General features: G+C 59.3%; 18 non-coding genes across 18 annotated transcripts; all 18 read left to right on the plus strand.

The window, feature by feature from the left end:
* Positions 1–212: 212 nt before the first annotated feature.
* LOC144675168 (5S ribosomal RNA) lies at positions 213–331 on the plus strand. Its single transcript, XR_013574814.1, has one exon. It is a non-coding gene; the product is annotated as a 5S ribosomal RNA (ribosomal RNA).
* Positions 332–1,192: 861 nt separating this feature from the next.
* On the plus strand, positions 1,193–1,311 carry LOC144675169 (5S ribosomal RNA). Its single transcript, XR_013574815.1, has one exon. It is a non-coding gene; the product is annotated as a 5S ribosomal RNA (ribosomal RNA).
* Positions 1,312–2,160: 849 nt separating this feature from the next.
* On the plus strand, positions 2,161–2,279 carry LOC144675170 (5S ribosomal RNA). Its single transcript, XR_013574816.1, has one exon. It is a non-coding gene; the product is annotated as a 5S ribosomal RNA (ribosomal RNA).
* An 861-nt stretch (positions 2,280–3,140) lies between these two features.
* On the plus strand, positions 3,141–3,259 carry LOC144675171 (5S ribosomal RNA). The gene has a single exon (XR_013574817.1). It is a non-coding gene; the product is annotated as a 5S ribosomal RNA (ribosomal RNA).
* Positions 3,260–4,126: 867 nt separating this feature from the next.
* On the plus strand, positions 4,127–4,245 carry LOC144675173 (5S ribosomal RNA). Its single transcript, XR_013574818.1, has one exon. It is a non-coding gene; the product is annotated as a 5S ribosomal RNA (ribosomal RNA).
* An 861-nt stretch (positions 4,246–5,106) lies between these two features.
* LOC144675174 (5S ribosomal RNA) lies at positions 5,107–5,225 on the plus strand. The gene has a single exon (XR_013574819.1). It is a non-coding gene; the product is annotated as a 5S ribosomal RNA (ribosomal RNA).
* An 849-nt stretch (positions 5,226–6,074) lies between these two features.
* On the plus strand, positions 6,075–6,193 carry LOC144675175 (5S ribosomal RNA). Its single transcript, XR_013574820.1, has one exon. It is a non-coding gene; the product is annotated as a 5S ribosomal RNA (ribosomal RNA).
* Positions 6,194–7,054: 861 nt separating this feature from the next.
* On the plus strand, positions 7,055–7,173 carry LOC144675177 (5S ribosomal RNA). Its single transcript, XR_013574822.1, has one exon. It is a non-coding gene; the product is annotated as a 5S ribosomal RNA (ribosomal RNA).
* An 863-nt stretch (positions 7,174–8,036) lies between these two features.
* On the plus strand, positions 8,037–8,155 carry LOC144675178 (5S ribosomal RNA). The gene has a single exon (XR_013574823.1). It is a non-coding gene; the product is annotated as a 5S ribosomal RNA (ribosomal RNA).
* An 861-nt stretch (positions 8,156–9,016) lies between these two features.
* LOC144675179 (5S ribosomal RNA) lies at positions 9,017–9,135 on the plus strand. The gene has a single exon (XR_013574824.1). It is a non-coding gene; the product is annotated as a 5S ribosomal RNA (ribosomal RNA).
* Positions 9,136–9,996: 861 nt separating this feature from the next.
* On the plus strand, positions 9,997–10,115 carry LOC144675180 (5S ribosomal RNA). Its single transcript, XR_013574825.1, has one exon. It is a non-coding gene; the product is annotated as a 5S ribosomal RNA (ribosomal RNA).
* Positions 10,116–10,974: 859 nt separating this feature from the next.
* LOC144675181 (5S ribosomal RNA) lies at positions 10,975–11,093 on the plus strand. The gene has a single exon (XR_013574826.1). It is a non-coding gene; the product is annotated as a 5S ribosomal RNA (ribosomal RNA).
* Positions 11,094–11,954: 861 nt separating this feature from the next.
* Positions 11,955–12,073, plus strand: LOC144675182 (5S ribosomal RNA). Its single transcript, XR_013574827.1, has one exon. It is a non-coding gene; the product is annotated as a 5S ribosomal RNA (ribosomal RNA).
* Positions 12,074–12,933: 860 nt separating this feature from the next.
* On the plus strand, positions 12,934–13,052 carry LOC144675183 (5S ribosomal RNA). The gene has a single exon (XR_013574828.1). It is a non-coding gene; the product is annotated as a 5S ribosomal RNA (ribosomal RNA).
* An 859-nt stretch (positions 13,053–13,911) lies between these two features.
* On the plus strand, positions 13,912–14,030 carry LOC144675184 (5S ribosomal RNA). Its single transcript, XR_013574829.1, has one exon. It is a non-coding gene; the product is annotated as a 5S ribosomal RNA (ribosomal RNA).
* Positions 14,031–14,888: 858 nt separating this feature from the next.
* LOC144675185 (5S ribosomal RNA) lies at positions 14,889–15,007 on the plus strand. The gene has a single exon (XR_013574830.1). It is a non-coding gene; the product is annotated as a 5S ribosomal RNA (ribosomal RNA).
* An 861-nt stretch (positions 15,008–15,868) lies between these two features.
* LOC144675186 (5S ribosomal RNA) lies at positions 15,869–15,987 on the plus strand. Its single transcript, XR_013574831.1, has one exon. It is a non-coding gene; the product is annotated as a 5S ribosomal RNA (ribosomal RNA).
* Positions 15,988–16,848: 861 nt separating this feature from the next.
* Positions 16,849–16,967, plus strand: LOC144675189 (5S ribosomal RNA). The gene has a single exon (XR_013574833.1). It is a non-coding gene; the product is annotated as a 5S ribosomal RNA (ribosomal RNA).
* The last annotated feature ends 533 nt before the right edge of the window (positions 16,968–17,500 follow it).

Raw genomic sequence — 17,500 nt, forward strand, 5'->3', positions numbered from 1 at the left:
GCAGGCTGGAGGCTGGTGAGGCGTAAGTAGGGCTTGCAGTTTGCCTGTGGGGGGAGGCTGAGAAGGAAGGGAGCCAGGTGGGGGAGGGATGAAAGGGAGTAGGAGGGAAAGAAGAAGAGAGAGAGAGAGAGAGAAAAAAAAAGAAAACCCGCGGTAAAGAAGAAGGGGCTGGACTGAGAGGCTTGAATTAGCCAGAAAGGCAGGCGGCAAGTGCCTACGGCCATACTAGTCTGAAAACGCCCGATCTCGTCTGATCTCGGAAGCTAAGCAGACTCAGGCCTGGTTAGTACTTGGATGGGAGACCGCCTGGGAATACCAGGTGCAGTAGGCTTTTGCTGCCAGCAGAGGCTGCTCACGTCACCACTCTCCACATTCACTCTGCCACACAACGGAGGCGCAATCTTTTTGCTGCTGCTGCTGCTGCTGCTGCTGCTGCTGTCCGCGTGGTCCGCGTGCCCCGGCTCGTTTGCGGGCAGGGAGAAGATAGCCAGGCCGGTCGGCCAGCACATTCAGCTACCCCGGCGTTGCTGGGCTATTCGAGTGGAGCCTGCTCGGGAAGCTGGGCTCGGCGGCCTGTGATCGGCGCGGACGCATGCACGTCGGGCCGCCCTTGTGCCTCGGGGCGAGCTTTCCCTAAGTTGAAGGCAGGGCAGAGTAGAGAGGGAAGAAGCTCTGTGCCCGCTGGTAAAAGGATCAAGAGCGAGAGGGCCCCACAGATTGAAAGTGAGTTGCCAAAGAAGCAAATGCGAGGTGAGAAAAAGCTTGTGGACGCAACGGGCGGTTGAGGTGCGGAAGGCCGTGACTGCCTGCAAGCGTGGCGGAGGCAGGTAGAATCGAGGCATTCGAGAGGGCGTCGGATGATTATTTGGATAGAAAGAAGGTGCAGGGGTACGGGGACAAAGGCACAAGAGGCGGATGGTAGCGCGTGCCTGACGCTTCCCCCAGTGCGGAGAGGACGAATGTTGAACGGGAGCAAGGGTGCAGGCTGGAGGCTGGTGAGGCGTAAGTAGGGCTTGCAGTTTGCCTGTGGGGGGAGGCTGAGAAGGAAGGGAGCCAGGTGGGGGAGGGATGAAAGGGAGTAGGAGGGAAAGAAGAAGAGAGAGAGAGAGAGAGAAAAAAAAAGAAAACCCGCGGTAAAGAAGAAGGGGCTGGACTGAGAGGCTTGAATTAGCCAGAAAGGCAGGCGGCAAGTGCCTACGGCCATACTAGTCTGAAAACGCCCGATCTCGTCTGATCTCGGAAGCTAAGCAGACTCAGGCCTGGTTAGTACTTGGATGGGAGACCGCCTGGGAATACCAGGTGCAGTAGGCTTTTGCTGCCAGCAGAGGCTGCTCACGTCACCACTCTCCACATTCACTCTGCCACACAACGGAGGCGCAATCTTTTTGCTGCTGCTGCTGCTGCTGTCCGCGTGGTCCGCGTGCCCCGGCTCGTTTGCGGGCAGGGAGAAGGTAGCCAGGCCGGTCGGCCAGCACATTCAGCTACCCCGGCGTTGCTGGGCCATTCGAGTGGAGCCTGCTCGGGAAGCTGGGCTCGGCGGCCTGTGATCGGCGCGGACGCATGCACGTCGGGCCGCCCTTGTGCCTCGGGGCGAGCTTTCCCTAAGTTGAAGGCAGGGCAGAGTAGAGAGGGAAGAAGCTCTGTGCCCGCTGGTAAAAGGATCAAGAGCGAGAGGGCCCCACAGATTGAAAGTGAGTTGCCAAAGAAGCAAATGCGAGGTGAGAAAAAGCTTGTGGACGCAACGGGCGGTTGAGGTGCGGAAGGCCGTGACTGCCTGCAAGCGTGGCGGAGGCAGGTAGAATCGAGGCATTCGAGAGGGCGTCGGATGATTATTTGGATAGAAAGAAGGTGCAGGGGTACGGGGACAAAGGCACAAGAGGCGGATGGTAGCGCGTGCCTGACGCTTCCCCCAGTGCGGAGAGGACGAATGTTGAACGGGAGCAAGGGTGCAGGCTGGAGGCTGGTGAGGCGTAAGTAGGGCTTGCAGTTTGCCTGTGGGGGGAGGCTGAGAAGGAAGGGAGCCAGGTGGGGGAGGGATGAAAGGGAGTAGGAGGGAAAGAAGAAGAGAGAGAGAGAGAGAGAAAAAAAAAGAAAACCCGCGGTAAAGAAGAAGGGGCTGGACTGAGAGGCTTGAATTAGCCAGAAAGGCAGGCGGCAAGTGCCTACGGCCATACTAGTCTGAAAACGCCCGATCTCGTCTGATCTCGGAAGCTAAGCAGACTCAGGCCTGGTTAGTACTTGGATGGGAGACCGCCTGGGAATACCAGGTGCAGTAGGCTTTTGCTGCCAGCAGAGGCTGCTCACGTCACCACTCTCCACATTCACTCTGCCACACAACGGAGGCGCAATCTTTTTGCTGCTGCTGCTGCTGCTGCTGCTGCTGCTGTCCGCGTGGTCCGCGTGCCCCGGCTCGTTTGCGGGCAGGGAGAAGGTAGCCAGGCCGGTCGGCCAGCACATTCAGCTACCCCGGCGTTGCTGGGCCATTCGAGTGGAGCCTGCTCGGGAAGCTGGGCTCGGCGGCCTGTGATCGGCGCGGACGCATGCACGTCGGGCCGCCCTTGTGCCTCGGGGCGAGCTTTCCCTAAGTTGAAGGCAGGGCAGAGTAGAGAGGGAAGAAGCTCTGTGCCCGCTGGTAAAAGGATCAAGAGCGAGAGGGCCCCACAGATTGAAAGTGAGTTGCCAAAGAAGCAAATGCGAGGTGAGAAAAAGCTTGTGGACGCAACGGGCGGTTGAGGTGCGGAAGGCCGTGACTGCCTGCAAGCGTGGCGGAGGCAGGTAGAATCGAGGCATTCGAGAGGGCGTCGGATGATTATTTGGATAGAAAGAAGGTGCAGGGGTACGGGGACAAAGGCACAAGAGGCGGATGGTAGCGCGTGCCTGACGCTTCCCCCAGTGCGGAGAGGACGAATGTTGAACGGGAGCAAGGGTGCAGGCTGGAGGCTGGTGAGGCGTAAGTAGGGCTTGCAGTTTGCCTGTGGGGGGAGGCTGAGAAGGAAGGGAGCCAGGTGGGGGAGGGATGAAAGGGAGTAGGAGGGAAAGAAGAAGAGAGAGAGAGAGAGAGAAAAAAAAAGAAAACCCGCGGTAAAGAAGAAGGGGCTGGACTGAGAGGCTTGAATTAGCCAGAAAGGCAGGCGGCAAGTGCCTACGGCCATACTAGTCTGAAAACGCCCGATCTCGTCTGATCTCGGAAGCTAAGCAGACTCAGGCCTGGTTAGTACTTGGATGGGAGACCGCCTGGGAATACCAGGTGCAGTAGGCTTTTGCTGCCAGCAGAGGCTGCTCACGTCACCACTCTCCACATTCACTCTGCCACACAACGGAGGCGCAATCTTTTTGCTGCTGCTGCTGCTGCTGCTGCTGCTGCTGTCCGCGTGGTCCGCGTGCCCCGGCTCGTTTGCGGGCAGGGAGAAGGTAGCCAGGCCGGTCGGCCAGCACATTCAGCTACCCCGGCGTTGCTGGGCCATTCGAGTGGAGCCTGCTCGGGAAGCTGGGCTCGGCGGCCTGTGATCGGCGCGGACGCATGCACGTCGGGCCGCCCTTGTGCCTCGGGGCGAGCTTTCCCTAAGTTGAAGGCAGGGCAGAGTAGAGAGGGAAGAAGCTCTGTGCCCGCTGGTAAAAGGATCAAGAGCGAGAGGGCCCCACAGATTGAAAGTGAGTTGCCAAAGAAGCAAATGCGAGGTGAGAAAAAGCTTGTGGACGCAACGGGCGGTTGAGGTGCGGAAGGCCGTGACTGCCTGCAAGCGTGGCGGAGGCAGGTAGAATCGAGGCATTCGAGAGGGCGTCGGATGATTATTTGGATAGAAAGAAGGTGCAGGGGTACGGGGACAAAGGCACAAGAGGCGGATGGTAGCGCGTGCCTGACGCTTCCCCCAGTGCCCAGTGCGGAGAGGACGAATGTTGAACGGGAGCAAGGGTGCAGGCTGGAGGCTGGTGAGGCGTAAGTAGGGCTTGCAGTTTGCCTGTGGGGGGAGGCTGAGAAGGAAGGGAGCCAGGTGGGGGAGGGATGAAAGGGAGTAGGAGGGAAAGAAGAAGAGAGAGAGAGAGAGAGAAAAAAAAGAAAACCCGCGGTAAAGAAGAAGGGGCTGGACTGAGAGGCTTGAATTAGCCAGAAAGGCAGGCGGCAAGTGCCTACGGCCATACTAGTCTGAAAACGCCCGATCTCGTCTGATCTCGGAAGCTAAGCAGACTCAGGCCTGGTTAGTACTTGGATGGGAGACCGCCTGGGAATACCAGGTGCAGTAGGCTTTTGCTGCCAGCAGAGGCTGCTCACGTCACCACTCTCCACATTCACTCTGCCACACAACGGAGGCGCAATCTTTTTGCTGCTGCTGCTGCTGCTGCTGCTGCTGCTGTCCGCGTGGTCCGCGTGCCCCGGCTCGTTTGCGGGCAGGGAGAAGGTAGCCAGGCCGGTCGGCCAGCACATTCAGCTACCCCGGCGTTGCTGGGCCATTCGAGTGGAGCCTGCTCGGGAAGCTGGGCTCGGCGGCCTGTGATCGGCGCGGACGCATGCACGTCGGGCCGCCCTTGTGCCTCGGGGCGAGCTTTCCCTAAGTTGAAGGCAGGGCAGAGTAGAGAGGGAAGAAGCTCTGTGCCCGCTGGTAAAAGGATCAAGAGCGAGAGGGCCCCACAGATTGAAAGTGAGTTGCCAAAGAAGCAAATGCGAGGTGAGAAAAAGCTTGTGGACGCAACGGGCGGTTGAGGTGCGGAAGGCCGTGACTGCCTGCAAGCGTGGCGGAGGCAGGTAGAATCGAGGCATTCGAGAGGGCGTCGGATGATTATTTGGATAGAAAGAAGGTGCAGGGGTACGGGGACAAAGGCACAAGAGGCGGATGGTAGCGCGTGCCTGACGCTTCCCCCAGTGCGGAGAGGACGAATGTTGAACGGGAGCAAGGGTGCAGGCTGGAGGCTGGTGAGGCGTAAGTAGGGCTTGCAGTTTGCCTGTGGGGGGAGGCTGAGAAGGAAGGGAGCCAGGTGGGGGAGGGATGAAAGGGAGTAGGAGGGAAAGAAGAAGAGAGAGAGAGAGAGAGAAAAAAAAAGAAAACCCGCGGTAAAGAAGAAGGGGCTGGACTGAGAGGCTTGAATTAGCCAGAAAGGCAGGCGGCAAGTGCCTACGGCCATACTAGTCTGAAAACGCCCGATCTCGTCTGATCTCGGAAGCTAAGCAGACTCAGGCCTGGTTAGTACTTGGATGGGAGACCGCCTGGGAATACCAGGTGCAGTAGGCTTTTGCTGCCAGCAGAGGCTGCTCACGTCACCACTCTCCACATTCACTCTGCCACACAACGGAGGCGCAATCTTTTTGCTGCTGCTGCTGCTGCTGCTGCTGCTGCTGTCCGCGTGGTCCGCGTGCCCCGGCTCGTTTGCGGGCAGGGAGAAGGTAGCCAGGCCGGTCGGCCAGCACATTCAGCTACCCCGGCGTTGCTGGGCCATTCGAGTGGAGCCTGCTCGGGAAGCTGGGCTCGGCGGCCTGTGATCGGCGCGGACGCATGCACGTCGGGCCGCCCTTGTGCCTCGGGGCGAGCTTTCCCTAAGTTGAAGGCAGGGCAGAGTAGAGAGGGAAGAAGCTCTGTGCCCGCTGGTAAAAGGATCAAGAGCGAGAGGGCCCCACAGATTGAAAGTGAGTTGCCAAAGAAGCAAATGCGAGGTGAGAAAAAGCTTGTGGACGCAACGGGCGGTTGAGGTGCGGAAGGCCGTGACTGCCTGCAAGCGTGGCGGAGGCAGGTAGAATCGAGGCATTCGAGAGGGCGTCGGATGATTATTTGGATAGAAAGAAGGTGCAGGGGTACGGGGACAAAGGCACAAGGCGCGTGCCTGACGCTTCCCCCAGTGCGGAGAGGACGAATGTTGAACGGGAGCAAGGGTGCAGGCTGGAGGCTGGTGAGGCGTAAGTAGGGCTTGCAGTTTGCCTGTGGGGGGAGGCTGAGAAGGAAGGGAGCCAGGTGGGGGAGGGATGAAAGGGAGTAGGAGGGAAAGAAGAAGAGAGAGAGAGAGAGAGAAAAAAAAAGAAAACCCGCGGTAAAGAAGAAGGGGCTGGACTGAGAGGCTTGAATTAGCCAGAAAGGCAGGCGGCAAGTGCCTACGGCCATACTAGTCTGAAAACGCCCGATCTCGTCTGATCTCGGAAGCTAAGCAGACTCAGGCCTGGTTAGTACTTGGATGGGAGACCGCCTGGGAATACCAGGTGCAGTAGGCTTTTGCTGCCAGCAGAGGCTGCTCACGTCACCACTCTCCACATTCACTCTGCCACACAACGGAGGCGCAATCTTTTTGCTGCTGCTGCTGCTGCTGCTGCTGCTGCTGTCCGCGTGGTCCGCGTGCCCCGGCTCGTTTGCGGGCAGGGAGAAGGTAGCCAGGCCGGTCGGCCAGCACATTCAGCTACCCCGGCGTTGCTGGGCCATTCGAGTGGAGCCTGCTCGGGAAGCTGGGCTCGGCGGCCTGTGATCGGCGCGGACGCATGCACGTCGGGCCGCCCTTGTGCCTCGGGGCGAGCTTTCCCTAAGTTGAAGGCAGGGCAGAGTAGAGAGGGAAGAAGCTCTGTGCCCGCTGGTAAAAGGATCAAGAGCGAGAGGGCCCCACAGATTGAAAGTGAGTTGCCAAAGAAGCAAATGCGAGGTGAGAAAAAGCTTGTGGACGCAACGGGCGGTTGAGGTGCGGAAGGCCGTGACTGCCTGCAAGCGTGGCGGAGGCAGGTAGAATCGAGGCATTCGAGAGGGCGTCGGATGATTATTTGGATAGAAAGAAGGTGCAGGGGTACGGGGACAAAGGCACAAGAGGCGGATGGTAGCGCGTGCCTGACGCTTCCCCCAGTGCGGAGAGGACGAATGTTGAACGGGAGCAAGGGTGCAGGCTGGAGGCTGGTGAGGCGTAAGTAGGGCTTGCAGTTTGCCTGTGGGGGGAGGCTGAGAAGGAAGGGAGCCAGGTGGGGGAGGGATGAAAGGGAGTAGGAGGGAAAGAAGAAGAGAGAGAGAGAGAGAGAAAAAAAAAGAAAACCCGCGGTAAAGAAGAAGGGGCTGGACTGAGAGGCTTGAATTAGCCAGAAAGGCAGGCGGCAAGTGCCTACGGCCATACTAGTCTGAAAACGCCCGATCTCGTCTGATCTCGGAAGCTAAGCAGACTCAGGCCTGGTTAGTACTTGGATGGGAGACCGCCTGGGAATACCAGGTGCAGTAGGCTTTTGCTGCCAGCAGAGGCTGCTCACGTCACCACTCTCCACATTCACTCTGCCACACAACGGAGGCGCAATCTTTTTGCTGCTGCTGCTGCTGCTGCTGCTGCTGCTGTCCGCGTGGTCCGCGTGCCCCGGCTCGTTTGCGGGCAGGGAGAAGGTAGCCAGGCCGGTCGGCCAGCACATTCAGCTACCCCGGCGTTGCTGGGCCATTCGAGTGGAGCCTGCTCGGGAAGCTGGGCTCGGCGGCCTGTGATCGGCGCGGACGCATGCACGTCGGGCCGCCCTTGTGCCTCGGGGCGAGCTTTCCCTAAGTTGAAGGCAGGGCAGAGTAGAGAGGGAAGAAGCTCTGTGCCCGCTGGTAAAAGGATCAAGAGCGAGAGGGCCCCACAGATTGAAAGTGAGTTGCCAAAGAAGCAAATGCGAGGTGAGAAAAAGCTTGTGGACGCAACGGGCGGTTGAGGTGCGGAAGGCCGTGACTGCCTGCAAGCGTGGCGGAGGCAGGTAGAATCGAGGCATTCGAGAGGGCGTCGGATGATTATTTGGATAGAAAGAAGGTGCAGGGGTACGGGGACAAAGGCACAAGAGGCGGATGGTAGCGCGTGCCTGACGCTTCCCCCAGTGCGGAGAGGACGAATGTTGAACGGGAGCAAGGGTGCAGGCTGGAGGCTGGTGAGGCGTAAGTAGGGCTTGCAGTTTGCCTGTGGGGGGAGGCTGAGAAGGAAGGGAGCCAGGTGGGGGAGGGATGAAAGGGAGTAGGAGGGAAAGAAGAAGAGAGAGAGAGAGAGAGAGAAAAAAAAAGAAAACCCGCGGTAAAGAAGAAGGGGCTGGACTGAGAGGCTTGAATTAGCCAGAAAGGCAGGCGGCAAGTGCCTACGGCCATACTAGTCTGAAAACGCCCGATCTCGTCTGATCTCGGAAGCTAAGCAGACTCAGGCCTGGTTAGTACTTGGATGGGAGACCGCCTGGGAATACCAGGTGCAGTAGGCTTTTGCTGCCAGCAGAGGCTGCTCACGTCACCACTCTCCACATTCACTCTGCCACACAACGGAGGCGCAATCTTTTTGCTGCTGCTGCTGCTGCTGCTGCTGCTGCTGTCCGCGTGGTCCGCGTGCCCCGGCTCGTTTGCGGGCAGGGAGAAGGTAGCCAGGCCGGTCGGCCAGCACATTCAGCTACCCCGGCGTTGCTGGGCCATTCGAGTGGAGCCTGCTCGGGAAGCTGGGCTCGGCGGCCTGTGATCGGCGCGGACGCATGCACGTCGGGCCGCCCTTGTGCCTCGGGGCGAGCTTTCCCTAAGTTGAAGGCAGGGCAGAGTAGAGAGGGAAGAAGCTCTGTGCCCGCTGGTAAAAGGATCAAGAGCGAGAGGGCCCCACAGATTGAAAGTGAGTTGCCAAAGAAGCAAATGCGAGGTGAGAAAAAGCTTGTGGACGCAACGGGCGGTTGAGGTGCGGAAGGCCGTGACTGCCTGCAAGCGTGGCGGAGGCAGGTAGAATCGAGGCATTCGAGAGGGCGTCGGATGATTATTTGGATAGAAAGAAGGTGCAGGGGTACGGGGACAAAGGCACAAGAGGCGGATGGTAGCGCGTGCCTGACGCTTCCCCCAGTGCGGAGAGGACGAATGTTGAACGGGAGCAAGGGTGCAGGCTGGAGGCTGGTGAGGCGTAAGTAGGGCTTGCAGTTTGCCTGTGGGGGGAGGCTGAGAAGGAAGGGAGCCAGGTGGGGGAGGGATGAAAGGGAGTAGGAGGGAAAGAAGAAGAGAGAGAGAGAGAGAGAAAAAAAAAGAAAACCCGCGGTAAAGAAGAAGGGGCTGGACTGAGAGGCTTGAATTAGCCAGAAAGGCAGGCGGCAAGTGCCTACGGCCATACTAGTCTGAAAACGCCCGATCTCGTCTGATCTCGGAAGCTAAGCAGACTCAGGCCTGGTTAGTACTTGGATGGGAGACCGCCTGGGAATACCAGGTGCAGTAGGCTTTTGCTGCCAGCAGAGGCTGCTCACGTCACCACTCTCCACATTCACTCTGCCACACAACGGAGGCGCAATCTTTTTGCTGCTGCTGCTGCTGCTGCTGCTGCTGCTGTCCGCGTGGTCCGCGTGCCCCGGCTCGTTTGCGGGCAGGGAGAAGGTAGCCAGGCCGGTCGGCCAGCACATTCAGCTACCCCGGCGTTGCTGGGCCATTCGAGTGGAGCCTGCTCGGGAAGCTGGGCTCGGCGGCCTGTGATCGGCGCGGACGCATGCACGTCGGGCCGCCCTTGTGCCTCGGGGCGAGCTTTCCCTAAGTTGAAGGCAGGGCAGAGTAGAGAGGGAAGAAGCTCTGTGCCCGCTGGTAAAAGGATCAAGAGCGAGAGGGCCCCACAGATTGAAAGTGAGTTGCCAAAGAAGCAAATGCGAGGTGAGAAAAAGCTTGTGGACGCAACGGGCGGTTGAGGTGCGGAAGGCCGTGACTGCCTGCAAGCGTGGCGGAGGCAGGTAGAATCGAGGCATTCGAGAGGGCGTCGGATGATTATTTGGATAGAAAGAAGGTGCAGGGGTACGGGGACAAAGGCACAAGAGGCGGATGGTAGCGCGTGCCTGACGCTTCCCCCAGTGCGGAGAGGACGAATGTTGAACGGGAGCAAGGGTGCAGGCTGGAGGCTGGTGAGGCGTAAGTAGGGCTTGCAGTTTGCCTGTGGGGGGAGGCTGAGAAGGAAGGGAGCCAGGTGGGGGAGGGATGAAAGGGAGTAGGAGGGAAAGAAGAAGAGAGAGAGAGAGAGAGAAAAAAAAAGAAAACCCGCGGTAAAGAAGAAGGGGCTGGACTGAGAGGCTTGAATTAGCCAGAAAGGCAGGCGGCAAGTGCCTACGGCCATACTAGTCTGAAAACGCCCGATCTCGTCTGATCTCGGAAGCTAAGCAGACTCAGGCCTGGTTAGTACTTGGATGGGAGACCGCCTGGGAATACCAGGTGCAGTAGGCTTTTGCTGCCAGCAGAGGCTGCTCACGTCACCACTCTCCACATTCACTCTGCCACACAACGGAGGCGCAATCTTTTTGCTGCTGCTGCTGCTGCTGCTGCTGCTGCTCCGCGTGGTCCGCGTGCCCCGGCTCGTTTGCGGGCAGGGAGAAGGTAGCCAGGCCGGTCGGCCAGCACATTCAGCTACCCCGGCGTTGCTGGGCCATTCGAGTGGAGCCTGCTCGGGAAGCTGGGCTCGGCGGCCTGTGATCGGCGCGGACGCATGCACGTCGGGCCGCCCTTGTGCCTCGGGGCGAGCTTTCCCTAAGTTGAAGGCAGGGCAGAGTAGAGAGGGAAGAAGCTCTGTGCCCGCTGGTAAAAGGATCAAGAGCGAGAGGGCCCCACAGATTGAAAGTGAGTTGCCAAAGAAGCAAATGCGAGGTGAGAAAAAGCTTGTGGACGCAACGGGCGGTTGAGGTGCGGAAGGCCGTGACTGCCTGCAAGCGTGGCGGAGGCAGGTAGAATCGAGGCATTCGAGAGGGCGTCGGATGATTATTTGGATAGAAAGAAGGTGCAGGGGTACGGGGACAAAGGCACAAGAGGCGGATGGTAGCGCGTGCCTGACGCTTCCCCCAGTGCGGAGAGGACGAATGTTGAACGGGAGCAAGGGTGCAGGCTGGAGGCTGGTGAGGCGTAAGTAGGGCTTGCAGTTTGCCTGTGGGGGGAGGCTGAGAAGGAAGGGAGCCAGGTGGGGGAGGGATGAAAGGGAGTAGGAGGGAAAGAAGAAGAGAGAGAGAGAGAGAGAAAAAAAAAGAAAACCCGCGGTAAAGAAGAAGGGGCTGGACTGAGAGGCTTGAATTAGCCAGAAAGGCAGGCGGCAAGTGCCTACGGCCATACTAGTCTGAAAACGCCCGATCTCGTCTGATCTCGGAAGCTAAGCAGACTCAGGCCTGGTTAGTACTTGGATGGGAGACCGCCTGGGAATACCAGGTGCAGTAGGCTTTTGCTGCCAGCAGAGGCTGCTCACGTCACCACTCTCCACATTCACTCTGCCACACAACGGAGGCGCAATCTTTTTGCTGCTGCTGCTGCTGCTGCTGCTGCTGCTGTCCGCGTGGTCCGCGTGCCCCGGCTCGTTTGCGGGCAGGGAGAAGGTAGCCAGGCCGGTCGGCCAGCACATTCAGCTACCCCGGCGTTGCTGGGCCATTCGAGTGGAGCCTGCTCGGGAAGCTGGGCTCGGCGGCCTGTGATCGGCGCGGACGCATGCACGTCGGGCCGCCCTTGTGCCTCGGGGCGAGCTTTCCCTAAGTTGAAGGCAGGGCAGAGTAGAGAGGGAAGAAGCTCTGTGCCCGCTGGTAAAAGGATCAAGAGCGAGAGGGCCCCACAGATTGAAAGTGAGTTGCCAAAGAAGCAAATGCGAGGTGAGAAAAAGCTTGTGGACGCAACGGGCGGTTGAGGTGCGGAAGGCCGTGACTGCCTGCAAGCGTGGCGGAGGCAGGTAGAATCGAGGCATTCGAGAGGGCGTCGGATGATTATTTGGATAGAAAGAAGGTGCAGGGGTACGGGGACAAAGGCACAAGAGGCGGATGGTAGCGCGTGCCTGACGCTTCCCCCAGTGCGGAGAGGACGAATGTTGAACGGGAGCAAGGGTGCAGGCTGGAGGCTGGTGAGGCGTAAGTAGGGCTTGCAGTTTGCCTGTGGGGGGAGGCTGAGAAGGAAGGGAGCCAGGTGGGGGAGGGATGAAAGGGAGTAGGAGGGAAAGAAGAAGAGAGAGAGAGAGAGAGAAAAAAAAAGAAAACCCGCGGTAAAGAAGAAGGGGCTGGACTGAGAGGCTTGAATTAGCCAGAAAGGCAGGCGGCAAGTGCCTACGGCCATACTAGTCTGAAAACGCCCGATCTCGTCTGATCTCGGAAGCTAAGCAGACTCAGGCCTGGTTAGTACTTGGATGGGAGACCGCCTGGGAATACCAGGTGCAGTAGGCTTTTGCTGCCAGCAGAGGCTGCTCACGTCACCACTCTCCACATTCACTCTGCCACACAACGGAGGCGCAATCTTTTGCTGCTGCTGCTGCTGCTGCTGCTGCTGCTGTCCGCGTGGTCCGCGTGCCCCGGCTCGTTTGCGGGCAGGGAGAAGGTAGCCAGGCCGGTCGGCCAGCACATTCAGCTACCCCGGCGTTGCTGGGCCATTCGAGTGGAGCCTGCTCGGGAAGCTGGGCTCGGCGGCCTGTGATCGGCGCGGACGCATGCACGTCGGGCCGCCCTTGTGCCTCGGGGCGAGCTTTCCCTAAGTTGAAGGCAGGGCAGAGTAGAGAGGGAAGAAGCTCTGTGCCCGCTGGTAAAAGGATCAAGAGCGAGAGGGCCCCACAGATTGAAAGTGAGTTGCCAAAGAAGCAAATGCGAGGTGAGAAAAAGCTTGTGGACGCAACGGGCGGTTGAGGTGCGGAAGGCCGTGACTGCCTGCAAGCGTGGCGGAGGCAGGTAGAATCGAGGCATTCGAGAGGGCGTCGGATGATTATTTGGATAGAAAGAAGGTGCAGGGGTACGGGGACAAAGGCACAAGAGGCGGATGGTAGCGCGTGCCTGACGCTTCCCCCAGTGCGGAGAGGACGAATGTTGAACGGGAGCAAGGGTGCAGGCTGGAGGCTGGTGAGGCGTAAGTAGGGCTTGCAGTTTGCCTGTGGGGGGAGGCTGAGAAGGAAGGGAGCCAGGTGGGGGAGGGATGAAAGGGAGTAGGAGGGAAAGAAGAAGAGAGAGAGAGAGAGAGAAAAAAAAAGAAAACCCGCGGTAAAGAAGAAGGGGCTGGACTGAGAGGCTTGAATTAGCCAGAAAGGCAGGCGGCAAGTGCCTACGGCCATACTAGTCTGAAAACGCCCGATCTCGTCTGATCTCGGAAGCTAAGCAGACTCAGGCCTGGTTAGTACTTGGATGGGAGACCGCCTGGGAATACCAGGTGCAGTAGGCTTTTGCTGCCAGCAGAGGCTGCTCACGTCACCACTCTCCACATTCACTCTGCCACACAACGGAGGCGCAATCTTTTTGCTGCTGCTGCTGCTGCTGCTGCTGCTGTGCCGCGTGGTCCGCGTGCCCCGGCTCGTTTGCGGGCAGGGAGAAGGTAGCCAGGCCGGTCGGCCAGCACATTCAGCTACCCCGGCGTTGCTGGGCCATTCGAGTGGAGCCTGCTCGGGAAGCTGGGCTCGGCGGCCTGTGATCGGCGCGGACGCATGCACGTCGGGCCGCCCTTGTGCCTCGGGGCGAGCTTTCCCTAAGTTGAAGGCAGGGCAGAGTAGAGAGGGAAGAAGCTCTGTGCCCGCTGGTAAAAGGATCAAGAGCGAGAGGGCCCCACAGATTGAAAGTGAGTTGCCAAAGAAGCAAATGCGAGGTGAGAAAAAGCTTGTGGACGCAACGGGCGGTTGAGGTGCGGAAGGCCGTGACTGCCTGCAAGCGTGGCGGAGGCAGGTAGAATCGAGGCATTCGAGAGGGCGTCGGATGATTATTTGGATAGAAAGAAGGTGCAGGGGTACGGGGACAAAGGCACAAGAGGCGGATGGTAGCGCGTGCCTGACGCTTCCCCCAGTGCGGAGAGGACGAATGTTGAACGGGAGCAAGGGTGCAGGCTGGAGGCTGGTGAGGCGTAAGTAGGGCTTGCAGTTTGCCTGTGGGGGGAGGCTGAGAAGGAAGGGAGCCAGGTGGGGGAGGGATGAAAGGGAGTAGGAGGGAAAGAAGAAGAGAGAGAGAGAGAGAGAAAAAAAAAGAAAACCCGCGGTAAAGAAGAAGGGGCTGGACTGAGAGGCTTGAATTAGCCAGAAAGGCAGGCGGCAAGTGCCTACGGCCATACTAGTCTGAAAACGCCCGATCTCGTCTGATCTCGGAAGCTAAGCAGACTCAGGCCTGGTTAGTACTTGGATGGGAGACCGCCTGGGAATACCAGGTGCAGTAGGCTTTTGCTGCCAGCAGAGGCTGCTCACGTCACCACTCTCCACATTCACTCTGCCACACAACGGAGGCGCAATCTTTTTGCTGCTGCTGCTGCTGCTGCTGCTGCTGTCCGCGTGGTCCGCGTGCCCCGGCTCGTTTGCGGGCAGGGAGAAGGTAGCCAGGCCGGTCGGCCAGCACATTCAGCTACCCCGGCGTTGCTGGGCCATTCGAGTGGAGCCTGCTCGGGAAGCTGGGCTCGGCGGCCTGTGATCGGCGCGGACGCATGCACGTCGGGCCGCCCTTGTGCCTCGGGGCGAGCTTTCCCTAAGTTGAAGGCAGGGCAGAGTAGAGAGGGAAGAAGCTCTGTGCCCGCTGGTAAAAGGATCAAGAGCGAGAGGGCCCCACAGATTGAAAGTGAGTTGCCAAAGAAGCAAATGCGAGGTGAGAAAAAGCTTGTGGACGCAACGGGCGGTTGAGGTGCGGAAGGCCGTGACTGCCTGCAAGCGTGGCGGAGGCAGGTAGAATCGAGGCATTCGAGAGGGCGTCGGATGATTATTTGGATAGAAAGAAGGTGCAGGGGTACGGGGACAAAGGCACAAGAGGCGGATGGTAGCGCGTGCCTGACGCTTCCCCCAGTGCGGAGAGGACGAATGTTGAACGGGAGCAAGGGTGCAGGCTGGAGGCTGGTGAGGCGTAAGTAGGGCTTGCAGTTTGCCTGTGGGGGGAGGCTGAGAAGGAAGGGAGCCAGGTGGGGGAGGGATGAAAGGGAGTAGGAGGGAAAGAAGAAGAGAGAGAGAGAGAGAGAAAAAAAAAGAAAACCCGCGGTAAAGAAGAAGGGGCTGGACTGAGAGGCTTGAATTAGCCAGAAAGGCAGGCGGCAAGTGCCTACGGCCATACTAGTCTGAAAACGCCCGATCTCGTCTGATCTCGGAAGCTAAGCAGACTCAGGCCTGGTTAGTACTTGGATGGGAGACCGCCTGGGAATACCAGGTGCAGTAGGCTTTTGCTGCCAGCAGAGGCTGCTCACGTCACCACTCTCCACATTCACTCTGCCACACAACGGAGGCGCAATCTTTTTGCTGCTGCTGCTGCTGCTGCTGCTGCTGCTGTCCGCGTGGTCCGCGTGCCCCGGCTCGTTTGCGGGCAGGGAGAAGGTAGCCAGGCCGGTCGGCCAGCACATTCAGCTACCCCGGCGTTGCTGGGCCATTCGAGTGGAGCCTGCTCGGGAAGCTGGGCTCGGCGGCCTGTGATCGGCGCGGACGCATGCACGTCGGGCCGCCCTTGTGCCTCGGGGCGAGCTTTCCCTAAGTTGAAGGCAGGGCAGAGTAGAGAGGGAAGAAGCTCTGTGCCCGCTGGTAAAAGGATCAAGAGCGAGAGGGCCCCACAGATTGAAAGTGAGTTGCCAAAGAAGCAAATGCGAGGTGAGAAAAAGCTTGTGGACGCAACGGGCGGTTGAGGTGCGGAAGGCCGTGACTGCCTGCAAGCGTGGCGGAGGCAGGTAGAATCGAGGCATTCGAGAGGGCGTCGGATGATTATTTGGATAGAAAGAAGGTGCAGGGGTACGGGGACAAAGGCACAAGAGGCGGATGGTAGCGCGTGCCTGACGCTTCCCCCAGTGCGGAGAGGACGAATGTTGAACGGGAGCAAGGGTGCAGGCTGGAGGCTGGTGAGGCGTAAGTAGGGCTTGCAGTTTGCCTGTGGGGGGAGGCTGAGAAGGAAGGGAGCCAGGTGGGGGAGGGATGAAAGGGAGTAGGAGGGAAAGAAGAAGAGAGAGAGAGAGAGAGAAAAAAAAAGAAAACCCGCGGTAAAGAAGAAGGGGCTGGACTGAGAGGCTTGAATTAGCCAGAAAGGCAGGCGGCAAGTGCCTACGGCCATACTAGTCTGAAAACGCCCGATCTCGTCTGATCTCGGAAGCTAAGCAGACTCAGGCCTGGTTAGTACTTGGATGGGAGACCGCCTGGGAATACCAGGTGCAGTAGGCTTTTGCTGCCAGCAGAGGCTGCTCACGTCACCACTCTCCACATTCACTCTGCCACACAACGGAGGCGCAATCTTTTTGCTGCTGCTGCTGCTGCTGCTGCTGCTGCTGTCCGCGTGGTCCGCGTGCCCCGGCTCGTTTGCGGGCAGGGAGAAGGTAGCCAGGCCGGTCGGCCAGCACATTCAGCTACCCCGGCGTTGCTGGGCCATTCGAGTGGAGCCTGCTCGGGAAGCTGGGCTCGGCGGCCTGTGATCGGCGCGGACGCATGCACGTCGGGCCGCCCTTGTGCCTCGGGGCGAGCTTTCCCTAAGTTGAAGGCAGGGCAGAGTAGAGAGGGAAGAAGCTCTGTGCCCGCTGGTAAAAGGATCAAGAGCGAGAGGGCCCCACAGATTGAAAGTGAGTTGCCAAAGAAGCAAATGCGAGGTGAGAAAAAGCTTGTGGACGCAACGGGCGGTTGAGGTGCGGAAGGCCGTGACTGCCTGCAAGCGTGGCGGAGGCAGGTAGAATCGAGGCATTCGAGAGGGCGTCGGATGATTATTTGGATAGAAAGAAGGTGCAGGGGTACGGGGACAAAGGCACAAGAGGCGGATGGTAGCGCGTGCCTGACGCTTCCCCCAGTGCGGAGAGGACGAATGTTGAACGGGAGCAAGGGTGCAGGCTGGAGGCTGGTGAGGCGTAAGTAGGGCTTGCAGTTTGCCTGTGGGGGGAGGCTGAGAAGGAAGGGAGCCAGGTGGGGGAGGGATGAAAGGGAGTAGGAGGGAAAGAAGAAGAGAGAGAGAGAGAGAGAAAAAAAAAGAAAACCCGCGGTAAAGAAGAAGGGGCTGGACTGAGAGGCTTGAATTAGCCAGAAAGGCAGGCGGCAAGTGCCTACGGCCATACTAGTCTGAAAACGCCCGATCTCGTCTGATCTCGGAAGCTAAGCAGACTCAGGCCTGGTTAGTACTTGGATGGGAGACCGCCTGGGAATACCAGGTGCAGTAGGCTTTTGCTGCCAGCAGAGGCTGCTCACGTCACCACTCTCCACATTCACTCTGCCACACAACGGAGGCGCAATCTTTTTGCTGCTGCTGCTGCTGCTGCTGCTGCTGCTGTCCGCGTGGTCCGCGTGCCCCGGCTCGTTTGCGGGCAGGGAGAAGGTAGCCAGGCCGGTCGGCCAGCACATTCAGCTACCCCGGCGTTGCTGGGCCATTCGAGTGGAGCCTGCTCGGGAAGCTGGGCTCGGCGGCCTGTGATCGGCGCGGACGCATGCACGTCGGGCCGCCCTTGTGCCTCGGGGCGAGCTTTCCCTAAGTTGAAGGCAGGGCAGAGTAGAGAGGGAAGAAGCTCTGTGCCCGCTGGTAAAAGGATCAAGAGCGAGAGGGCCCCACAGATTGAAAGTGAGTTGCCAAAGAAGCAAATGCGAGGTGAGAAAAAGCTTGTGGACGCAACGGGCGGTTGAGGTGCGGAAGGCCGTGACTGCCTGCAAGCGTGGCGGAGGCAGGTAGAATCGAGGCATTCGAGAGGGCGTCGGATGATTA

This window comes from Cetorhinus maximus, unplaced genomic scaffold, assembly GCF_964194155.1.
Source record: "Cetorhinus maximus unplaced genomic scaffold, sCetMax3.hap1.1 HAP1_SCAFFOLD_918, whole genome shotgun sequence".
NCBI classification, from domain to species: domain Eukaryota; kingdom Metazoa; phylum Chordata; class Chondrichthyes; order Lamniformes; family Cetorhinidae; genus Cetorhinus; species Cetorhinus maximus.